At 33.8% G+C, this 21,416-nt stretch overlaps 1 pseudogene; it reads left to right on the forward strand.

Moving 5' to 3' along the window:
• The first annotated feature begins 394 nt into the window (after positions 1-394).
• Positions 395-6,727, forward strand: LOC149183505 (glycerophosphodiester phosphodiesterase GDPD2-like; annotated as a pseudogene).
• The last annotated feature ends 14,689 nt before the right edge of the window (positions 6,728-21,416 follow it).

The following is a 21,416-nucleotide window of genomic DNA, read 5'->3' on the forward strand; positions in this document are numbered from 1 at the left end:
CAGAGCGAATAGTTTCCTTGCCTTAAAGTATGTTCAGGCGCGCTCTTTCCTCCCTGTCCTTGGGAGATTTTCTAGCCTTTTGTTTTATAATCAAAGATTTTTGATCCTTATCTTTTACAAAAGCAGGCTTTTTCCTTTTTTTCCATAACGATTTAAAGCGTGAAGCTTTATCCTCCCTTCTTATCCTAATTTTAACTGAAAACATAGAAATTCTATCCCAAATTCTGCTCCTAAACTATTTCCCTCATATCCTTTTATTTAGAAAAAGAATATTTACATAATCCCCACTTCCTATTTTATGACAAAACATTAAAAATTATCATACCCCCCTTTTATCACATATTTACAAATCAGGATGGTCTTGATGCTCCTGCATCAAGAATTGATAAAGTCAATGGAGGAGTTGAAGCTCCAAGTTTTAGAGTTACAAAAGGTAAAACAGAAATTTGTTACCTTAGAACAAAAATATGATCTTTCCAAGATAAATTTTGCAGAAAAGGTGAGAGAAAATAAAGGGTTAGAACAAAAGGTGAAATCACTAGAAAAAGACCTCACATTTGATAAACCCTTAGCAGATATTAGAAAGATTCTTTGGACCAACATCACTCAGTCAATAAATGATGTTTGGCCATCCATACAGATAATTTTTGAGCAAATTGATTTGGTAAAGATAGCTTTTGAAGAAGTCCATAAAACTAAGGAAGAATTAGGAAGGATGCCCGAGGAAGCTACCAGACTAATAAATTTTTTGAATACCAAGAATAAGTACCAGCTTGAAGAACTAGGCATTGAAGATAGAACATGGACTATTCTGGAAATCAAGAAGGTATTAACTAAAAGGTCTCTAAAGCAGAATTTGGAAAGAAGATGCCTAAACATGCAAGAGGAAATTGATGATTTTATGCAGAAATTTGACATATTGTAGAGTAAAGGACTCCCTAGTCCTTTAGTTATCAATGACAAATTGATGACACAAATAGACTATGTTGACAAGTTGGCCAAGTATGCAGACAACCAGGCCAGCTCATCTGGTAGTGTAGCTGCACCAAAGGCATTACCTACAGGCAGAGTTCTTTTTGACAAACTAGAGAACCTTTTCTATGTGGAGCATGAAATAAAACATCTGCTCCATGTTCAGTCTAATTTTTTCAAATACACCGAGGCTGATGATATCCTTAGAAAACTTCAGAGGACTAGGATACCATAGGAAAAATGGTGGATAGATATGACAGAAATTTTGTGATTTACCCTTGGTAAAAAGGTAAATTTCCATTTTTTACCATAGTCAATGATGGTAACAGAAGATAAATAAGGATCAAACAGGTAAAGAGTATCAGAGCAGGTAAAAGAGTATCAGTAAGAAGATGAAAAGTAGAGCAGCCAGCATAGAATTACAAAGAAGACAACAAGATGCCAAATCATAGGGCCTAACTCCAGCACATTCACAAGAATAGGGACAGCAAGCCATCAGTTTGCCTCTATCTTCTATCTACGAGACCATCTGTCTCTATTTTCATGTAACATATAGTTAGTCATCCTAGAATATATCTCTCTTTGTTATGAGATATTTTATTGTAAGTTTTTGTATAAATACTCCCTCATTCGGAGTATTGAGGGTGGATTCTTAAACATTGTTGTAAAACTGATTACTTTGGAATAAAGTGTTGTTGGACAAATCTTGCATGGCTAGCTGGATGAAGAATTAATGTAAAGGACTTTTCACAGGATTCATGTGTCAAAAACCGAACAAATGAGTATTCTATATCTCATGTGTTATTGTTTTCTTGTTTATTATATCAATTGTGTTTCATATCTAAATATCAAAATGAAAAAGAATAATTCAGAAAGTGCTTAAGTGCAATCTGTCTTCAATCGTTTTTATTCTAAATGTTTTCCTCTAAACTAGCATAAGCAGTGAATTCTTAATTGCTCATGTTTCCTAGTTTACTCATTTTGATCATTTAGTAAAAAACCCTTAATTGCTTTTTATTGGTGATCATCCAAGTTCCCTCCTCTTAAAATATGTTGAAGGATTCTTAATTTCCCTTCATCCATTTTAAGTCCATTCCATCTTTTCAAGTCTCTATTTGCTCCCTGTTTAGCTATCTTGCCCTGTGAAACCATCCTTTGTTGAAAAACCAAATCCAATTGAGCCATCTTCTTTTGACTCCATTAACCCAATGGTCTAAAATATTTAGTCCTGCCCCTTTGCTACTGAATTTCACCACCAAACCCAATTAAACCCCCAAGCTTTCATAACTAGCCTAATATCTGATAAAACAAAGCTAAATCTTAAAGAGAGAGCCCTCTCTGGATACAGATTGGCTAGATTTTGTACCTAAAAGTTGGTTTGTGGTCACCTCAGACCCCTTTTTCTCTTCTTACAACTTCTGGGAAAATCTGAGTGTTAACACTTTGAATGAGCTTTTTCGTCTACCTTTTGTTTCTATGATTGACATGTGTCACACAATTTTTTATTTATTTATTTTTAATGGAAACCAGAATTTGAAAACAACTCTCATGGTTTGTTTGGTTTTTCATAACAGGAGGACAACGTTTTTGTGGAAACAGTAAGCTTCTCTCCCTTCTAGCAGTTTCTCAGATTGCCGCTATTGAAGTGAAACGGCCCCATTTTCTGATGCAGTGGCAATTTCAACTGTCGATGCCGCTATGATCGTATTGAGTGGAATTTCAGTGACATTTGCCACAGATACGGGTGAGAAAATTGTAGATTCCATTACAAAAATATCCTCTCATCATCTTGAATTCTGAATTAAGATTTCGGTTTAAACTTCTGCGGTTTTTCATTAATTTTTTAATCTCCAAGACTGAAGTTTCCAGTTTTATTTATTTTGTTTTTTATCCTGTTGTTACGGATATGTCCGTATGCCTGTCTTTTTCTTGACTTTTAAAGGTTTCTGCTTTAATAGACACCAGGAAAAAATTCGTATATCTCTAAAATCTTTTTCTTTTTTCTAAATTTCGACTTACTGCTCTTTTAAGATTCACCTTAATATTCATTTAGCTTTCATTATATGCCCTGAAAACAATATTACTTTTCTTGCTGTTAATTTTTTCTTAATTACTAGCTTTTTATTTGGTCGTTTAAAGTTTCAACATTTGTGTTACGGTAGTGTGCTACTCCAGAAACAAATTTAAATACGATTTTACTTGCATTTCTTAGGTTTGTGTTCCTGTAATCTACCGTTCTAAGGACAAATTTATGTACGATTACTATATTGTGATTTCTTTCATTTCCTTTGTGTCATTTTCTTTTATTTTAGCAATATCATTGCCATTTCCAGTGTAAATTTATTCGAATATGCATGATTGATTGCAAATTCTTGAATTTATGCAGTATCATATTTCCCCCAAATATATAATTTCTTTTATTCACAGAGACTGCAAAGTTTTGAATTTGAGGGAATCTATGTAATCTGATTTAAATAGTGCAAGTTCTTGTGCTTAATTTTGAGTTGTGTACTATTTTTATTTACAGTATAAGATCTATTAAAGCTCTTAGGAACTTTCTTTGGTTTGCTTGTCTTTTAACTTTTCTATCTTTTGATATTATAGGATTAGTGTTTTTTGTGAAAGAAAATATAAAGATGTTTGAAGTCCCCTAATTTAGGTCGCACTAGAGGTTGCTTTTCGATATTACAAAGCTTGTTGGAGAGCCCGGTTATAAGGACTGGTGTCTTGCAACAAATGACGTCCATAGTTCGCTAGATTGGTGATTGATATTGGCACTATACTGGAATTTATCTCTAGATTTACCCATTGGAGGGACCTCCCAGATTTTATAATTTTTTATTGTTATTTCCATTTCTTATAAGGTTTTAGGTAATGAAATCGGTGAAATTTTTCATAACCTTTTCAATGGAGATTGAAAATAAACTTTTTGGTTTCTGATGCAGCAATACTTGCTCGGTCCATAAACATAGATCCTATTGTAATGCAGCAGGTTTCTACTCCTGAAAATCTTAATATCCTATATACAAGCTCGCGAATGGCCCAATTTTTGCGTGGTATGTTCTTCATTTTGAATTCTTCCCAGTACTATTCTTGACAGTTAACAATTGAATTTGTGGCATTATGTACCATTAGCCCTAAAAAGAATTATTTCCTATGCCTCCGATTTGGTCTTTTCTGGTGTGAACTGAAATTTAGGATTCAAATATTAAGATAGGATTTGAGTTGTATGTGTTTGCATGCTTTGTGAACTTTGTATATTGCCCAATAACAGACAGTAAAATAGAAAGCGGGCAACAATCATTGACTATTCTGGGCCATCGCGGTTCTCGCAAGAGAAAAGTTTTTAGTGCTGGAGATGCTCCTAATCTCAGACCTACTATTATGGAAAATACATAAAATCTTTGGCCTTGGCTACAGAGAATGGCATAGATTTTGTTGAATTTGATGTACAAGTAGACTAAATTTCTAGCATAGGTTATGATGTTTAGGCTTTTTTCCTTCTCGGAACTTGGAGATTTGCTTTGTTTTTAAAATGTTCAAACTTGCTTTTGTCTTTGTATTGCACAAATTTAAAGGTTGCTTTAAATTTGTTTCAGGTCACTAAGGATGGCCATGCTGTCATTTTCCATGATGACTATATTATAATAGATGACAAGGTAATTTCTCTTTTATATTTTTGTTTCTAGTTTCATTCAAAGTGTAATTTGTTCAAAAGTCTAACGATCCAAAAAGAAATATGATCTAAACCTAGGGATCAAAGTGTTGTGGTTCCATTCCTATGTATGTTCATCCATCTAACAGGTTTAGGGACCTTATGGGACTCGACCAACTATCTTTTTCTTTACAACTAGACCATTCTAACTTTCCTTCTTATGGTCCATGTTTTATGGATTGCATAATGGAGGCACATTGGATAACTGGGGTTTAGTATACTTTCTTTGCCATTAAACAATTCTAACTTTTGTGATGATTTATTTGTTTCAGGGATTACACAATGCAAGGCACATTGGAGACCTCAATCTTGAAGAATATATTTCCATGGGATTCCAAGCTGATGGGCTGGAGGTAAGAATCTGTAGAGATTCATGGATGGAATTCAGTTTCTTGTGATATGCAATGTGTGATCATTGTTGCCTTCTTGTTACTTAGATCCGAAGTCCTCTGGTTCGAAAAGCCAATGATGGCAGTATTTGCAAATGGATAGTGAATGTGCAAGATCGCCTGTGTACTCTTAAAGATGCATTTGAGAATGTTCCTCTCTGTGTGGGATTTAACATAGAGGTGAAATTTGATGATGAAATTGAGGTTTTTGAAGTTGAACTTCAATGGGTGATTGGTACCGTTCTCAAGGTAGAACGACTGATCTTTTCATTAACTACATGGCTGCGAAAATTCTCAGGGCATCTAATTTTATTTTGTTTAATTTATGCTTTTAACCAAATAATCATTTCAGGATGTGGCAATGTATGGAAAGGACAGAAAAGTTTTCTATTCCAGCTTCCACCTAGATGCAGTGGATTTATTGCGTAAAATGTAGACTGAGTATCTGGTATACACCTTTGATAAGTTTGTTTTTCTCCATTCATTTTAGTTGTGCCCTTAGGTCAGGGGCAAGGTCATCATTTACTCGAACTCTGAGAAAGGTATCACTTAGCCTAGGATACCTCAGGTAAGGGGCAAGGTCATCATTTAGTCGAGCTTTGAGAAAGGTATCACTTAGGCGAGGATGCCTTAGGCCCCTGATTAACTCAAATATAACCCCTTTTGAAAGTAAGGCAAAAGGGGTTATGCCTTACTTTCAACAGAAAAGGACCAACTTTTCTAGCTTAGGTAAGGGTCAGCCCTAACTTGAGCAGAGGTTACACTTTAGCTATGAAGTGTTGGTCCTGTTTTTACCTCTGATCAGTCCTGAGCTCAACTCAAGGTCATGGTTCTGAAAGTATGCTTCTACCGACGAGTCTGCTCATGTTCTGATTGTCCCTATATGTGTTAGCTAATCATATCCTGGATTCTTTGATGCCAGGTACTCTTTTTAACAGATGGAGGTACTCGTATTTACAAGGATGAAAGAAGAAATTCGATCGAAAGTGCGGTGGAAATTTGCCCAAAATGTATGTCTTGTTCGAGTTCATTCAATGGTTTTAGTTTCGTGATATCTTCAAATTTAGTTGTGAAGCTCTGAAGATTACATTCGGTTGAAAGTTAGTTGTGAAGCCCAATGATTGTCCCTTGCAGGTGGATTGCAAGGAATTGTCAGCGAAGTTAGAGAAATTTTACAAAACCTTGAAATAGTCTCCAAAGTTAAGGATGCTGGATTATGCCCTCTCACTTATGGGGATCTCAAGCGAGTATAATTTCCAATAATATATTTATCTTGAATTACACGCATATTTGAACCAAAGTAGGTTAAATATTTTGAAACAGTTCCAAATTTCTTAATCTAGATCAACAATACCGAAGAAGAAAACATGAGTTTAATCAGATTTAGTTAGACAAACACTGAACAAATTTCGTGCCAAATGATTGACCACTCGACTGAAACTTATTTTAATGTGAAGGGTGTGGAAAATGTCCCTCATTATGTTGATGAAATTAGCGTAGGCTTTCTGGTTTTGGCCTAATCCCTTCAAAATTTAATTGATGTGGTGGGTGTTCTACAGTAACTTTGTCGAAGTATTGCAGAAGCAAAAAGAAACCGGTGTTGATGGGGGTGATAGTGGATCATGTTCTGGAGACGATTAGTGATGTTTGAAGTGCAACGATTTCTCATATCTGCCCAAAAAGTAGAAACCATATGTCTTCTTGGAAAACTCATTACATTTAACATAGAGAACGACCCAAAGAGAAAAACAAGAAAAGTAAATTTAGATTGGAAAAACTTGTTTATATGTCAAGAAGATTGTCCAACTCATGACTAAAATCTTTTATGTGTTATTTTTCATTATCAATCTCATGGATAGAACCTTTTATGTGTTATTGTGAATTATCATTTTGAGTAAAGTGATCTACAATGTACTATAAACACCTCCAGATATGCTTTGCTACCCTCAATGTGAAGCTCAAAGACAATTACATCATCCAAAATTCAATCTTCCAAATCAACGTTCAGTTATTATTTGTTAATTATGGAAACCAAAATACAAATTTTTCTATTTAAGAATCTTATCGGCCTCTCTTTGCACCTTTTGGGGCAATTGCTAGTAGTTATATTAACACCATATGGTGGGTGTTCGCATGGGAGGGTGATCTCCAATGATTGAAATGAGTGAAATGAGTGTTGAGCATTATGGAAATGTGGTAGAACTACCACCAAATGGTGATCTTCATGAAATCCAGTATAATTGGCCTTGATGGGGAGATTGGTTAATCCATGGGAGGCCATCATGGTGATTATTTTTGTTGCATGGGAGCCTTGGAAAGGACAATCCATCCTAAATTCGGTTTATAGAGGCAACTAGAAGTTAGTTATGGACATTGTGGGTGGTTATATAAGTATTATGACATAGGGTGGTGGGAGAAGTTTATAGTTGGATCCCAAGGTGGAGAGTGGTATGATAATGTTGGGTTGATAGATGAACACTCCTTGGGGGATTTCAAGGGATTTTTTGGAGTTACCATTTTTAGGAGGCATTAGTTTAAAGGGAGTGTGAGCCAATGTGAGTTTTGCAATGGAGCTACCACTGCATACAAGGTTAGTAGTGGTTGTTAGTTGGATTAACTAGCACACGACACATCACTTCTAGATTGATATGATCTCTAATAAGGAGTTTCAAGCTAGGTTTTCTCCAACTCATTTATTCTCGTTGTTTGTCAACCTCTCTCAATTTTTCATTTGGTGCACCTCTTGCTTTTCCCCTATCTCTGCTCTTGGTCTTAACCCAATCTATGAGCTCTCCCTCATTCTTTTTGCCTTCCTGCTTCATTCCCCTCCTCTTCGTTCTTCTCATTCGATAGCTAGCCTTCATCTCTTCTCCAATCCTTAAGGAGGTAGAAGAGGGCTTCCTACCCCCTCTATAGAAACTAATACATCCCCCCTCTTTGCTAGCAACCATGACTGGATACAGGGATATCATCTCTGAAGGAGTTCAAAGAGCAATTTTTGATGTTGAAGACCAAGTCAGATAGGACAAAATATTTATTCCTGCCATGCAGTTTGATCAAGACACTAGGGACTGAATACTCGATATAGGAAACTCTATCAAATCGTGTTGTTCCTCTTACATGCAAACCATCAACTTATATTGGCATATAAAAACTCTCATGGACAAGGTGCTTACAAACCGAGTGAATACTCAACAAGAACTAATGACTACAAGGTTGTACTAATGTACAAAGTGGACAGGTTAAACAAGCAACTTTCTATTCTTTCCAAGAAATTGGAAAACTTCACTTTTTCTTTCTTAGATGATGACAGTGAGCCACAACCACCAAACTTGATGGATTCTCCATCAGGATATTAGGATATTGATCAAGTGAGCCAAATGTTTTAAATAAAGTTTCATAATTAACACTTCCATTGTCATGACTGTTATCTTGTGGTTTATTTTATTTTCTAATTATTGTTATAGTTTAAAAAATAGTCTAATAATCTATGTGATATGCAACTATAAAATTTTTAACTCATGCTATTAATTTGGTTTCTCAAGTAACAAACCAATATGTTGCAATTTATCTATCTACATTTTTTTAATAATAATATAAAATCACTAATCTTACTTAAAAAATATATATATTAATCATAAAAAAATATAATTAAATAAAAATTTAAACTAAATATTAAAAACACTAAATAATAATAATAATACAAAAATGGCATATAATCTATCCATTAAAAAAAAAACTTTAATTTCAATGTGGGGTCTAACCATCTTCAGAATTACCCTCATAAACTTCATTAGGCCATAATTTAAAGAGTCATTGCATTAGTACAAATAATTGAAAAGTAAAGATCCAAAAGCTAAAATTTAATAAGTCATGGACTCTAATTATTGAAAAGTAGCTCATAGTGGAGTGGAATTGACCACCCAATTTATAGTTTACAGCTTTACATGAAAGTCTAAGGCATGCAAAGGTAAGATGAATAAAAAAGGATGTAGGGCCTCAATTTTAGGAATTACCAAAAACATGTGATTAGAGATTCTATAAGCCATGTGATGTAATGATTCTAATTATTGAAAAGTAGTCTTTAGTGGGGTTCGTTGTGTTCTCATTAGTATTATTAAAAAGGAATTCTCCTTATTATTATTATTGAAAATAAAAACGTTTTAATCTATATATATATATATGGGGGTATATTTAAGTGTTTTTAGGATTGAATTTTTTTTTATGAATTTTATAAGAGAAAGTAGTTATATTTATAATTTTAAATGTTAAATTTAATTTTGAAAGTGATTTTTTTAATATTTATATATATAAAATAAATTATGATTTTAAAATTAAATTATAATATGAAAAATAATTTTTAAATTTTTTATATGATAATCATTTAATTTATAATTTAAATTTTAAATTATGATTTAATTATTTTCTAATAAAATTATTTATATTATATTCTAATTATTAATTTTATAACAATTTTATATTTTACTAATTAAAATTATAAATTTTTAAATTTTATATTCTATATTTATAAATATTATTTAACATTTAAAAAATTAATATAAAATATTAATAATAATGAAAAACATGACATATTCAAAATGTGTGTTTTTTGTTTTACTTTATTTTTCAAAAATGAAAGCAAAGCTATATTAGAATAAAAAAAAGGATACATCAAACCAATAATGTTTGGGCTCTTTTCATTGCCACAAAGAAATTACAAGTACATTCATAAATATGTTATCTTTCCACGTTGGCTACCTACTAGACATACATTAATATATGTTATCTTTCCACTTTCTTTCGAATAACATTTACTTTAGATAAAGGGTAAGTGATCAAAAATATTTTTTTAAGTAAAAGCAATATTTATTTATAGATTAAGTTTGATTTAAGTTGTGTCTTTTTTTAAAGAATCGGTTTTATAATGTGTTAGGGGTCGTTTTTTATCACTATCATTATAATTTTCAAAACAATAATCATTATCATGTTTTAATAATAAACTCATTTATGGACTATTCTATATCTTCCATTAAAAAAAATTATAAATTAAATTTATTTTCATTTAATTACATTTTAATTTCTCTAAATTAGTTATTTAATTGATGATGATAATGATGATGATGGTTAACGTCCATTGAGACCAAATTGGTCTATCGGACCTATAAATTTCTTTCTTAGTTTCTAATTCTCTGGCTCCTCGTCTTTCTTGGCGAGATTGGTGTTGTAGCTTTCTTTTTGTTCTCTACGGTCTTCCAATTTTCTTTATCTTGCATCTCCTTCATCTCTTCTAATTCTTGGGACATTGGTGTCGTAGCTTCGTGATCTAATGTGTCCGTCCTTTTGAAGATAGTCGGAGAAGAAGTTTGGTCTAGGAGATCTGCTTTGTTGTTAAATGAAGATTTATTTTGTGCAGTATTCGAACCCTCATAACTGCTTGAGGGGTTTTCGAGTTTACTCTTTTGTTGTTGGGCGGGGCTTTCCCCCTACTTGTCTTGATAGTTGTTTCTTTCTTGCCCGATTTCTTGTGATTCAGAGCTTTCTCAAGAGTATTCTTCTCTGATGACAGTGTAGTGTTCCTTTTGTGCTCCTTCCCACCATGTAGATCTGTGGTGATTTTTTCTAGCAGAATTTTTCTAGGAGGCTTTTGGGCAATTTTTGGCTAGGTGGCCTATCTCAAAGCAGGATCGACATCTAAAGAGGACACTTTCATAATCAAGTTTCTGGTTCCACACATAGTCTTTACTTGTTAGGTGTATTTCAGCTGGGAATCTGACGCTGAAGTCCATTTCCACACAGATGTGTGCATAGGTGGTTCTGGCATATTCCTCTGTTTCTGGGCACCTGCAGTAAAATTTCCCAATTGCATTTCCAATGGCTTCTACCGAAGAGAAATTCCAGAGATGCAAGGGTAGGTTTGGCAATCTTACCCAAACTGGTGCTGAGGTTATGACTGTTGTTGAGGGATCGAATGATGGGTTCCATGGCCTCATGAATAGGCCTGATTTTTCCCAAAACCAAGGGCCGGAATCTAGGATACATTGTTTTCTTTCAGGGTTTTCAAAATCTACTATAAAGAAACCCCTAGCACAGGGGTGGATATTAATTGCATCAGGAATTAGAGGCTTCCATACCTCAGAGATCCAACTGTGGAGAGTTGTCAACCACGGCTAAAAACCATTGAATCGGCAGATTATGGCACTTTCAGAGAACTTTATTTGGTTAAATTAAATTTTTATTATTTCATTAAATTAAATTTTAATTTTATGATTAGCGTTTGATATTCATCCTTTCTCATAGAAAGTGTTTAAAACCTAAGAATATAGATAAGCTTATCTTTTATTTATGGTTAATTGTTTTATTTTTCAGTTATCTTTTTATTGGGCTATATTTTAAGATCAATATAAATTCATTATTGTATTAGAATATGACACATTAAAATATATTTTACACTTTAATATATTAGTTGCAGCAAGATTTTTATTTCAACTTAAGGTGGATGAGGATCATTTTATTTTTTAATTGACGGCTTACATTATTTTTCAAGGAATATGCTCATCATATGCTTCTTCTGAATGCTTATTGAGCGTGGTAATGTGTTACAGAGTTTGTTAGGTTACATTGACTTTTAATAAATTTAAAAAATTATATTCTTGCCAAGTGGCTTCCCCCCACCAATTTCCTGGGGATTTGAGATTATTCAAATTCTAATAAATTCATATTCTAATTAGATGGGGAAATTAATATATAAGCAAATTTTATTTAGCGAAATGGTCCATTTAAGATGTGTAATTCCTCTTTTTTCTTAGATTTGTGCCACGTGGCTCCGGCCCACCAATTTCCTATGGATTTGAGATTATTCCATTTCTAATAAGTTCATATTCTAATTAGATGAGTAAATTAGTATATAAGTAAACTTTATTTAGAAATAGTCCATTTTACAATAAGATGTGTAATTCCTTTTTTTTCTCAAGATAAAGTTGACCCATAACCTTTTTATACATGATTAATCAAATAAATGTATATATTAGTAAGGCATTTTGCATAATACAATAGCTTTTTTAATATAATATTATAAAACCAAACTACACACCATTCATTTGGCCATGGGAGAAAATGAATATAAATGCATTGTTTCACTATTATGAAAGTAAGATAGTCTAATTGTGTTCAAGCTAGTCTAATTGTGTTTAGAGAATATGACACACCAAAATATATTTTACACTTTGATATAGTTGCACATAAAAATCCATAGCAAAAACCTCCGGTATAATAAAAAACCATATAATAAATCTAGGGGAATGAACCCCACTAAGATTTATTTTCAAACTCATGTAAATTCATGGATTTCATACCATTATTGTTCATTAGCATCATGTTTCTAAATTTGTCACTTAACTATATGAAGAAAAACTATACTCTTGATACTACAAACAGATTACCATTGGGGTTGGGGTAGGGATAGTCTATATTTGATCAAATATATGATAAGGTAAAAAGTAAGTCTAATCTAAATGGAATTTGCATAAAGGCATTCCTTTAATTTTTAAGAACACTTCTATATAGTCACAATAGGAATCTGACGAGTCAAAGGAAGCATGTCAAGGTTACGTATTCATAATTGTCGTGGGATTGTGTAAAACATGTTCATTTTTAATGTATTAAAAGAAGTGCGGTGGGATTATGTAAAATATGAACGTATATGTAATAAGTTTTTGTTTTATTTCATTAATTATATTTTTCATTAATATTTATTATTAAGCAAAGATTATAAGATTATAGGTTCAAAGTAGCTAGAACGAACAAGTGCATGATGACTAAAGAGAAAACAGGAGGAATGGATGTGAGGGAATTATTTTAATGAATGAAATTTTTTAAGTGTAAGAGAATTTAGTATAAATGGTTTTTCTTGGGAGTTTATTCAAAAACTTTGTGAAAATGTAAAATAAATGTGAGTAAAAGGTTTTATATTTAAATCTCTGAGATTGAGTAACCTGTGGCTACATGTTGGGCGGCATGATTCACTTAGAGGTTATAGTGCTAGCAGTTAGAATTGACCGTGTTTCATATGAATATGAGACTAGCCTAGTTGTTGATTCTTCGAGAAAAAAATAAATAAATATAAAATAATATAAATAAGTAAGGAAGAAGACTCTATGTAATAGATAGCTAGGATGTTGAGGTGGATTATTAGCCAATAGGGGGAGGGGGTAGAATGCACAACACTAGATTTGGCCAGTCTAAAAACAAATGGAGGCATAATGAATTACTAAAGGATTTAATATAAAGCACAAACTGATTGATTTAGGAAAAGAAAAAGGAGGGTCATCAGTAACTCACAGATTAAAGTAGAAGTACCTAACGTTGCACCAGACATAATATTCTCTCAAAGTCAACTTGCATGTTTCTTTCTTACTCTAGATTGATCTCGGAAGATACAGATATTATTGCAAGGCACTATGATGAATTGGAAGAGGATAGTAATAAATCCCTATAAGAAATCAAAGGCACTCGTAAGCATTTGAATGAGAACTATCATTTCCTCTTTTAAGTCATACTGGGTTCAAATAGGGTTTCCGCATAGGATATAACGAAAGAGCAACAAACAGACATTGGGCATAAACACTTACCACCCATCGAATTGTATGATGATCATGGTGTTACTAAGATAGCATTGGACATTGGCTCCATATTCTATTTACTACTTTATTTATGTATACCTTTTAGTCATGTATTTAAGTACATATTCGTGATTACTCTCAAAGTACTCTTTTTTGATATAGAACTAAAGATGAAGGGCACAAGTTAGGTTATAGATTTCATTTCTTGGACTTTAATATAAGGTCAAGAACATGTTAATAGGTACTTGTGAACTTCCTTATTTTAATATTAGAAACAGTACATATTCTCATTAATTTAATACAAATCTTCAAAATAAACTTATTATCTGAACTTATATATATATATATATATATGAACTTCAATTTGTAATTTAAAATGCTAAAATTATCATACAAATAATTAATGACTTTCTTTTAGTTATTAGAAACATGAAAAACACTTATTCTTCAAAATATATAATAATGTGGAATTTATATATAATAATATTGAGTTTACTTTTATTTCAGTGGATTATTTTCTATTTAATATTAAAAAACACAAACACAAACTTATTTTTAAATTGTAAAAAAAATTATATATTTTTTATATTTATAAATAATATTTAATTAGATTTATTCATATTGATTATAAAAATTAATTCAATAAAAATATCATAAAAAATAAAATAAAAAACTAATTGAAAAAAAAATCAATTTCAAACATTATTGTTTAAATATATTCACAAATTTATTTTAAAATTAATTTATATAAAAATATATTTACTTAATATCACTTAAAAACTATTTTTTATATGTTATATCAAACTTGTGCACAAAGTCTGCCTCCGTTATTGGATCCCAACTTTTTTTGATAATATAAAAAAAGGTATTTTAAAATCTAATATTTAATCATGTAAGGATAAAAAAATCAATTTCAAAAATTAATCATTTAAATAAATTCAAAAAAATATTTTAAAATTAATTTATATAAAAATATATTTCCATAATATCACGTAAAAACCATTTTTTATAACTTATATCAAACTTGGTCACAATTCAAAGTCTGCGTCCATTATTGGATCCCAACTTTTTTTAATAATATAGAAGAGGTATCTTAAAATCTAATGAATATCATATTTTTTTTATTTAAATTCATTTAATCATGTGATGATAAAAAAATCAATTTTAAAAATTAATTATTTAAATAAATTCAAAAAAATATTTGAAAACTAATTTATATAAAAATATATTTACATAATATCACTTAAAAACTATTTTTTATATCTCATATAAAACGTGTGCACAATTCAAAGTCTGCCTCCATTATTGGATCCCAACTTTTTTTAATAATATAAAAAAGGTATTTTAAAATCTAATGAATATCATATTATTTCTTATTCAAGTTCATTTAATAATGTGATGATACTGTATTGTCTTTTGACTTTAGAGGCTTATAAAAAGTTTTTTTTAAAGATCACATTTTAAATATAATTAACTAAATCCCGAATTGCAGCCCAAAAAAAAAAATGGCCATAAATATACCAGATTTGACTTGGGAAGTTTTAAGGATTTGGTAATTGATTAGACATCTAAAAATATTTGTGGTGACTAATAATGTACATAAAGGTGACGTTCACCTTATTTAAAATTTCCACATGGATGATTTTATAATGAATTGAATTATTTTATAATTAAGTAGGTAAGTAATATATTATTAATTTAAAAAGAGTTATAATATTAATAATATATTTTTTTAGTCTCTTAGGTGTAGAATAGATGGTGATGGGATGTGTTGTTAAGACACTTCGTGAAGGTCATCTGTTCAAAATTTTATGGGTAAAAATTCGCCGATGTTAAGGGTTGTTGTGGCCAAGGCCAAGTGTGATTCTAGGGGATTTTGACGACTTAGATGCCCCTAGGTCATAGTTTCTCAAGCCAAAGGTTAAGCGTGCAACTATCGCAGAACTCACACAACTTAACAAACAAAAAAATTAATGTATTTTTCTAATTATAGGGTTCAATTACACCGGAGAATGATTTTGATTCAATGTGTATATGTGTGTAGAGAGAGGTTTCATCGGTAAACGAAATGGTTAGACAAAAGGAGTGGGTTTCATTTTTATGGTAGTAAAGGACGTTTTTTTTTGTAACAAAAATAAGTAGAGGATTTTCTTAAATATGTGCCTTAATGAATCAATTATGGTGTTTTGGTTGCTATGGAGTACCAAAAACACTTTCCTTGGAGTTGGTTGTGACCTACAAGGAGTAAACAAGAAATTGGTTGTTGTTAGTAGACAACTTAGTGAATCAAAGCACTGAAATAATGGAAGCAATGCATACATAAACATAAAACTAAAAAACTATAATAAACAACACATGAACAATGCTTAATGAAGTAAACAAGTCAACAAAGTTTAGGAAAAGGGTTCCCTTTATTGACTGTTGAAAGTAGAAGAGAATTGTTTAAGCAATGGTACTTAAAAATCCTCAACAAGGAAGTTCCTTTCTTCAATATCCTTGTAATCTTCCTCTCTCTCTAAAAGAAATATGAAGACACTCTCAAATGATGAAATCCTCTTATCAATGAATGTTGGATTGTTGTGAAGAAATTTTTCCAGCATAACAATGCTCTACTTCTTCTTGTTCTTGGTCTTCCAATAGTCTTTTTATATGGAATTTTGAACTCCTCTTTCCCTCCCTTAGCTCATTAATGAGAAAATGACTCAAGAGTAGGATAAGAGAATCCATTGGGGGCTACAGATCTCCAAGTCGATTCAAAATCAACTGTCCTTGGGTGGTACATGTCAGGGAATCCCACTTCAAAGTGTGTGAAGTGATCTTAGACCACTGACTCTAACTTTTTTTGGACCACGTGACTATCGGAAAAAAATCATGTGTTCACTAATTTCTGCCTTTGGATGGCCGGCGCGGATAGAATTTATAACTTGAACCTTTGGAAAACTTTTGATTTTTGTGTTACATGATGTCTTCAGCTAGAAAGTATTCACTTGTGAATTCTGTTGAATGACTTTGGGTGTCATCTGGATTGCACAAATGTGTGTATGATAATTCCATGTTAACAGTTTCCCCCTGATGTATGAGGTTAGGAGCAAGCGTATAACTAAAATACATCATGTGTTTTGCTGATATGACTGAGAGTCTTGCTAACTTTTTGAGAGAGAGAAACTTATTGTGGTGATGATTAGGGAAACTCCTTGGCTGAGAACTTAAGAGAACCACGCTATGAAGAATGATGATAAAAAGTGTATATACAAGGTGAGCATATCCCATTCTCATTATGATGAATATGACGAAGCATTAAAATAACATAGGAAATAGTCTTGTACTATCAGCATTGATGTGGTTGATGTGTTGATGGTTGATGACGATGACTGCTTATGTATGACATCTCTGCCAAATATACTGAACTAGGTGGCCCCATGCATTAAGGGTGAAACATTGCTAAAGGATGTACTATGGGATGCATGGATTTTCAGCTCTGGGTAACTCCCATGCATATAAAGGTCAACATTGTTGAGTGTGGTGCTAATTGATGCATGAGTATTCGACTAAATGAGATAACTACAATGGTCATATAGTACGATACTACCTTGACATGAAAAAATATTTTGGTGTCGAATGTCAGAGGGACTAATGACATCATTAGGCAATGATGACTCCTATTGTTCCACTTGAGGTCATCCCTTTAAGGAGGAAGAAACCAAGGTACTGCTTCAATCTTGGAAGATGGGTGTTGAAGTCTACAAGAGAGAAGCACCAACTGCTCATAAATTTGATCTGAGAAATCATTGTGAACAAATAAATTTGGTTGTAATATGATGCATCGTAAAGGAGTGATAACGAGAATTGGCGGTCTGGGTGAATAGATAAAATTGCCTAAGGTTGGAGTTGTAATGCAAATGGCAACAGTCAAAACAATTTTTTTGAGGAAGATGCCCCTGGAGTCTGTAGGTCATACAGGGTGGGTATGAGTATGTTTTGACTATCATGGTGGGTGATAAATGGATATGGGTCATGGTGTGGCTACGAAAGAAAGATCCAACCAAGGGAAAATAGGGACTGTTGTTGAGTAATCAACAAGAAAATATGGGTGAGAGTCCTTTTCCTTAAAAAAAATTGTACTCTTGCCAAAAAAATGTAAAAGTAGTTTGGGATGTACAAACATATAGATAGGTTCCCTAAGAAAACAATGGCTTACATGATGATGTGGGTAGGTATTTTTTTGAGGGTGGGTGCCCCATTGGTTCATTTCGGTGTGCAGTTGATGAGGTGGATGGAATGATGTAGATGAGTTATTTCCATATGGAGGAGTGATATGCCAAATGTAGAATGTGGGGGTGCATCTGGTTCGATCTGACAAAGAATAAATATGGTGGCTCGGGAGTAGGGTTGGTAAGCCATAAGTAAAAAATAATAGAATGATGTTGATCTTCAAGACATATGTACGAGTTGGCTCCCAAGCCCGGGGAAGTGGCCATGGATCTCGATAGTGTAAGGTGAACTATAAAATGAGGTGCTCCATGAGGGGTAAGTGCTATCAACTGTTGTGGATGTTTACCATGTGCAGTTGGAAGGTGGTGTTAAACATGGTCAAAATGATGGACCCTATGGTTTATTTCAGAGAAATGATGTTAGGATATGCAAAGCTTTTAGGGAATCCTATCATGCTAAGTGGAGAATGATACCTTAACCGTTGATTTTCATCGGGAACCTGATGTTGTGGAGGAACTTGCGGGGAACTTGCAACTTTGAAAAGCAATAACCCAAGTGAAAACATCTTGATGAAATCATGAACAGACTAAAATGTATTGAATAGGATGGTTGAACAAATGGAAAGGCACACCTAATGGGTACTCTGAAAAGTGAAACGGACCCAAAAATGAGTATGCTACTGAAAAGAAATGGAAGGGACAATGATGTAGATGATGAAGTCATAATCCCACCACTACTTATGGTTTTGTGAATGGAGGTCCTGAGCTCCTGAATGAGCCTTTGGAAAGTGACAAAAAGGGCGATATATGGAAGGGTATGGGCCATATGCCACCTCATTTGTACTTGATGACGTAGGCTCTAGAGCCGATTTCACGGTATGTTTTCTCTTGTAGCATTCAGCTTGAGCACCCAGGAAGTAGACAAGGAGAGTCAAGTAAAAGGTCACGATCATGCCTTTTCAATTTTAGAAGTCTAGGTAAGATAGGTCATACATGAATTTCCTATACAAACTCTTTAGGGTAATCTTTTGAAAATTACGTGGGTGACTCACTGGAAGTCGCACGGGTCTACACAAAAAATGGTGATACAGTTGTGCATTGTGCATGACTGTTAATGAGAAATCCACGAGTTTCTTGGGCTGAGGGCCTCATGACTTAATGGTTGGTTTTCACACAAAGCACACAAATGTTAATGGAATAGTTACGTGTAACGCGCGTCTGTGTAAGGTCCTCACGGATTTTTGGGTTACAATTGTGCGGTGTGCATGATTATATAGGGATGTTCAGTGCATTATCATGTGTCTGTCAAAGGGAGAAGCATGCAACCATGCGCCTATTTAGAAAACAGTCGCACAGTATTGATAATGTTATATTTTTTAGCCTCGGGGTTAATTTTTGTTGATTTTTTATGGCTTTAGGCAAGATGGGTACGACATGGTGGGAGTAGTATTGGGACCACATCTGCATAGCAATGACCAATGATGGTCTAGCTTGAGCAAAATTGACTAGATGGGGGTTACTGAAGTTCATTGATAACCCCTTGCCGATATCGCAGGAGGAAATCCTATGATTTGTGATTCAGAGGTGGCAGCTAGACCGCTAGGTGTTCAACATCCAAGGTCAAGATGTGGCATTCACCACTGAATTCGATGCTTACTTTATGACTGGTCTAGTTCCTCGAGGTGAGTTACTTCTAGTACCACTTCTACCTGGTCGGGTGGACCTGACATTGTGGGAATAGTTGCAAGGTGGGACCCACCCATTTCTAGGGGGGTGTACCTTCATTAATACTATCTTGGATATAACAAAGTAGGCAACGTTAGCTATGATTGTATGACTTTTAAGGAAAAGATCCCCACATCGGATCTTAGGGCCACAACTGGTAGTCCTCTAGAGGATTGAGGATGGTGTTTTTTATGATTGGGCAGGCTTTCTGCATAGGAGGATGACACCGCACTTGACCCAGGTTTGAAAAGGTGAGGCTATAAGTTTTTTATGGCAACATGAGTTGCAGTATCTTGTATGAGAGGGTCATGATGTTGCATCCCGTCCTGGCGGTGCTGCAAAGGCTTCAGAAAGATCTGCAGATATGACAGTCACCATCTTTGATATGTCGAGCATGTGGGGATGAGGTAGGGAGGTACTAGACGCCCATGGTGGAGGGATGGTTTCTGTCCAACCCTCAAGTGATTTTTGAGTTTCCTTATGCTCACAACGATTTCTGTGAAGATCTAGAGATGGGATTGTCCCTAGGTGATGCTTGGTGCCGAGTAGGTATGTGATTGTGATTTCTGCATTTTTTATGATTTGTATGTATTTACGATTTATGATAGATCATCATATTGATACCATGTACATTTTATTGTAGATGTGAGACCTACCGAATGTCCGTTGGCCAGATTTGTGGGTAATGATGCTCATTGTCTAGGTGGAGCTAGTTCGGCTGGTGAGCCACAAAGACAAAGAGATGAAAGGGTGGAGGAGGAGCCTGAGAGGCTGGCTCAGTGTCAACATCTAGAGATTGGTGGCCCCTTTACGAGGGGGAGGTTTCATCTCTTCACGATGAGGTTGAGAGACTATGGGAATGTGCTGAGGCATTTGAGGCATGCATAAAGGTGACGAGGCATGTGCAGAGGGTGCCAAGGTGCATGTAGAGAGTGTAGAGGATGCATGGGGTCACACGTCTGCCATACTCCAGGGTATGCATACTGATGGATGGGCTATGTTAGATGAGATTATGATGGAGACGACGATGGCCTGGGACAAAGAGATATTCCATGTCCTCTGACGACTCATAGTGGTAGTGGTTACTGTGTGACCAATCTTGGCTCTTACACCTGATGAGGTGGGAGGGCTTCTTGCAGGGGGTGCAAGTGTTGATGGGGGTGTTGGGCCCCAGTCATAGATGTGTTTTAATTGCATGTATCACGGCAAGCACCCATTATGAGTATGCTCCCCTTCTTAATGACTTTAATTTTTTGGCTTGGGCTAGTGGATGTACATGTATATATTTTTTGACGATGGTATATATATCTATATATATATATATATATATATATATATATATATATATATATATATATATATAATTTTTTGTGTCTCTCATGATGTGTCTATATGTATGATTTTTATACATGTGATGTACACTAATATTTATTGATGGATATGTTCTATTTGTTTTATGTGTCTCGATGATGATATATGTGTGATACATGCCAGTCTAGGATTTGATTAGTTATGTGGTCAACTACATGATTTTGATTTCTTGGTATATGTGTAAATGTGATATGATGAAAACCATGAGCTAACCTTTGTGCATGCTAATATTTCTAAAAAAGACAAGGGTTGCATACCCTAAAGGTTTTGTTCAACTATGATACAACAAGTTGGGAGTCAAGGAGAACATGTAGGTGACTAATACCTAAGTGGGAGGCATCGGCCCAGAGGCCTACGACGACATCATATGCGGCTTGATTATTTGTGCCTGACCCAATGCAAAGCCCATTCTAGT

The sequence above is a fragment of the Pinus tabuliformis genome, chromosome 3_2 (genome assembly GCF_031772625.1).
Source record: "Pinus tabuliformis cultivar Carrire ecotype Pingquan chromosome 3_2, CPIR1, whole genome shotgun sequence".
In the NCBI taxonomy this organism is placed as follows: Eukaryota; Viridiplantae; Streptophyta; class Pinopsida; order Pinales; family Pinaceae; genus Pinus; species Pinus tabuliformis.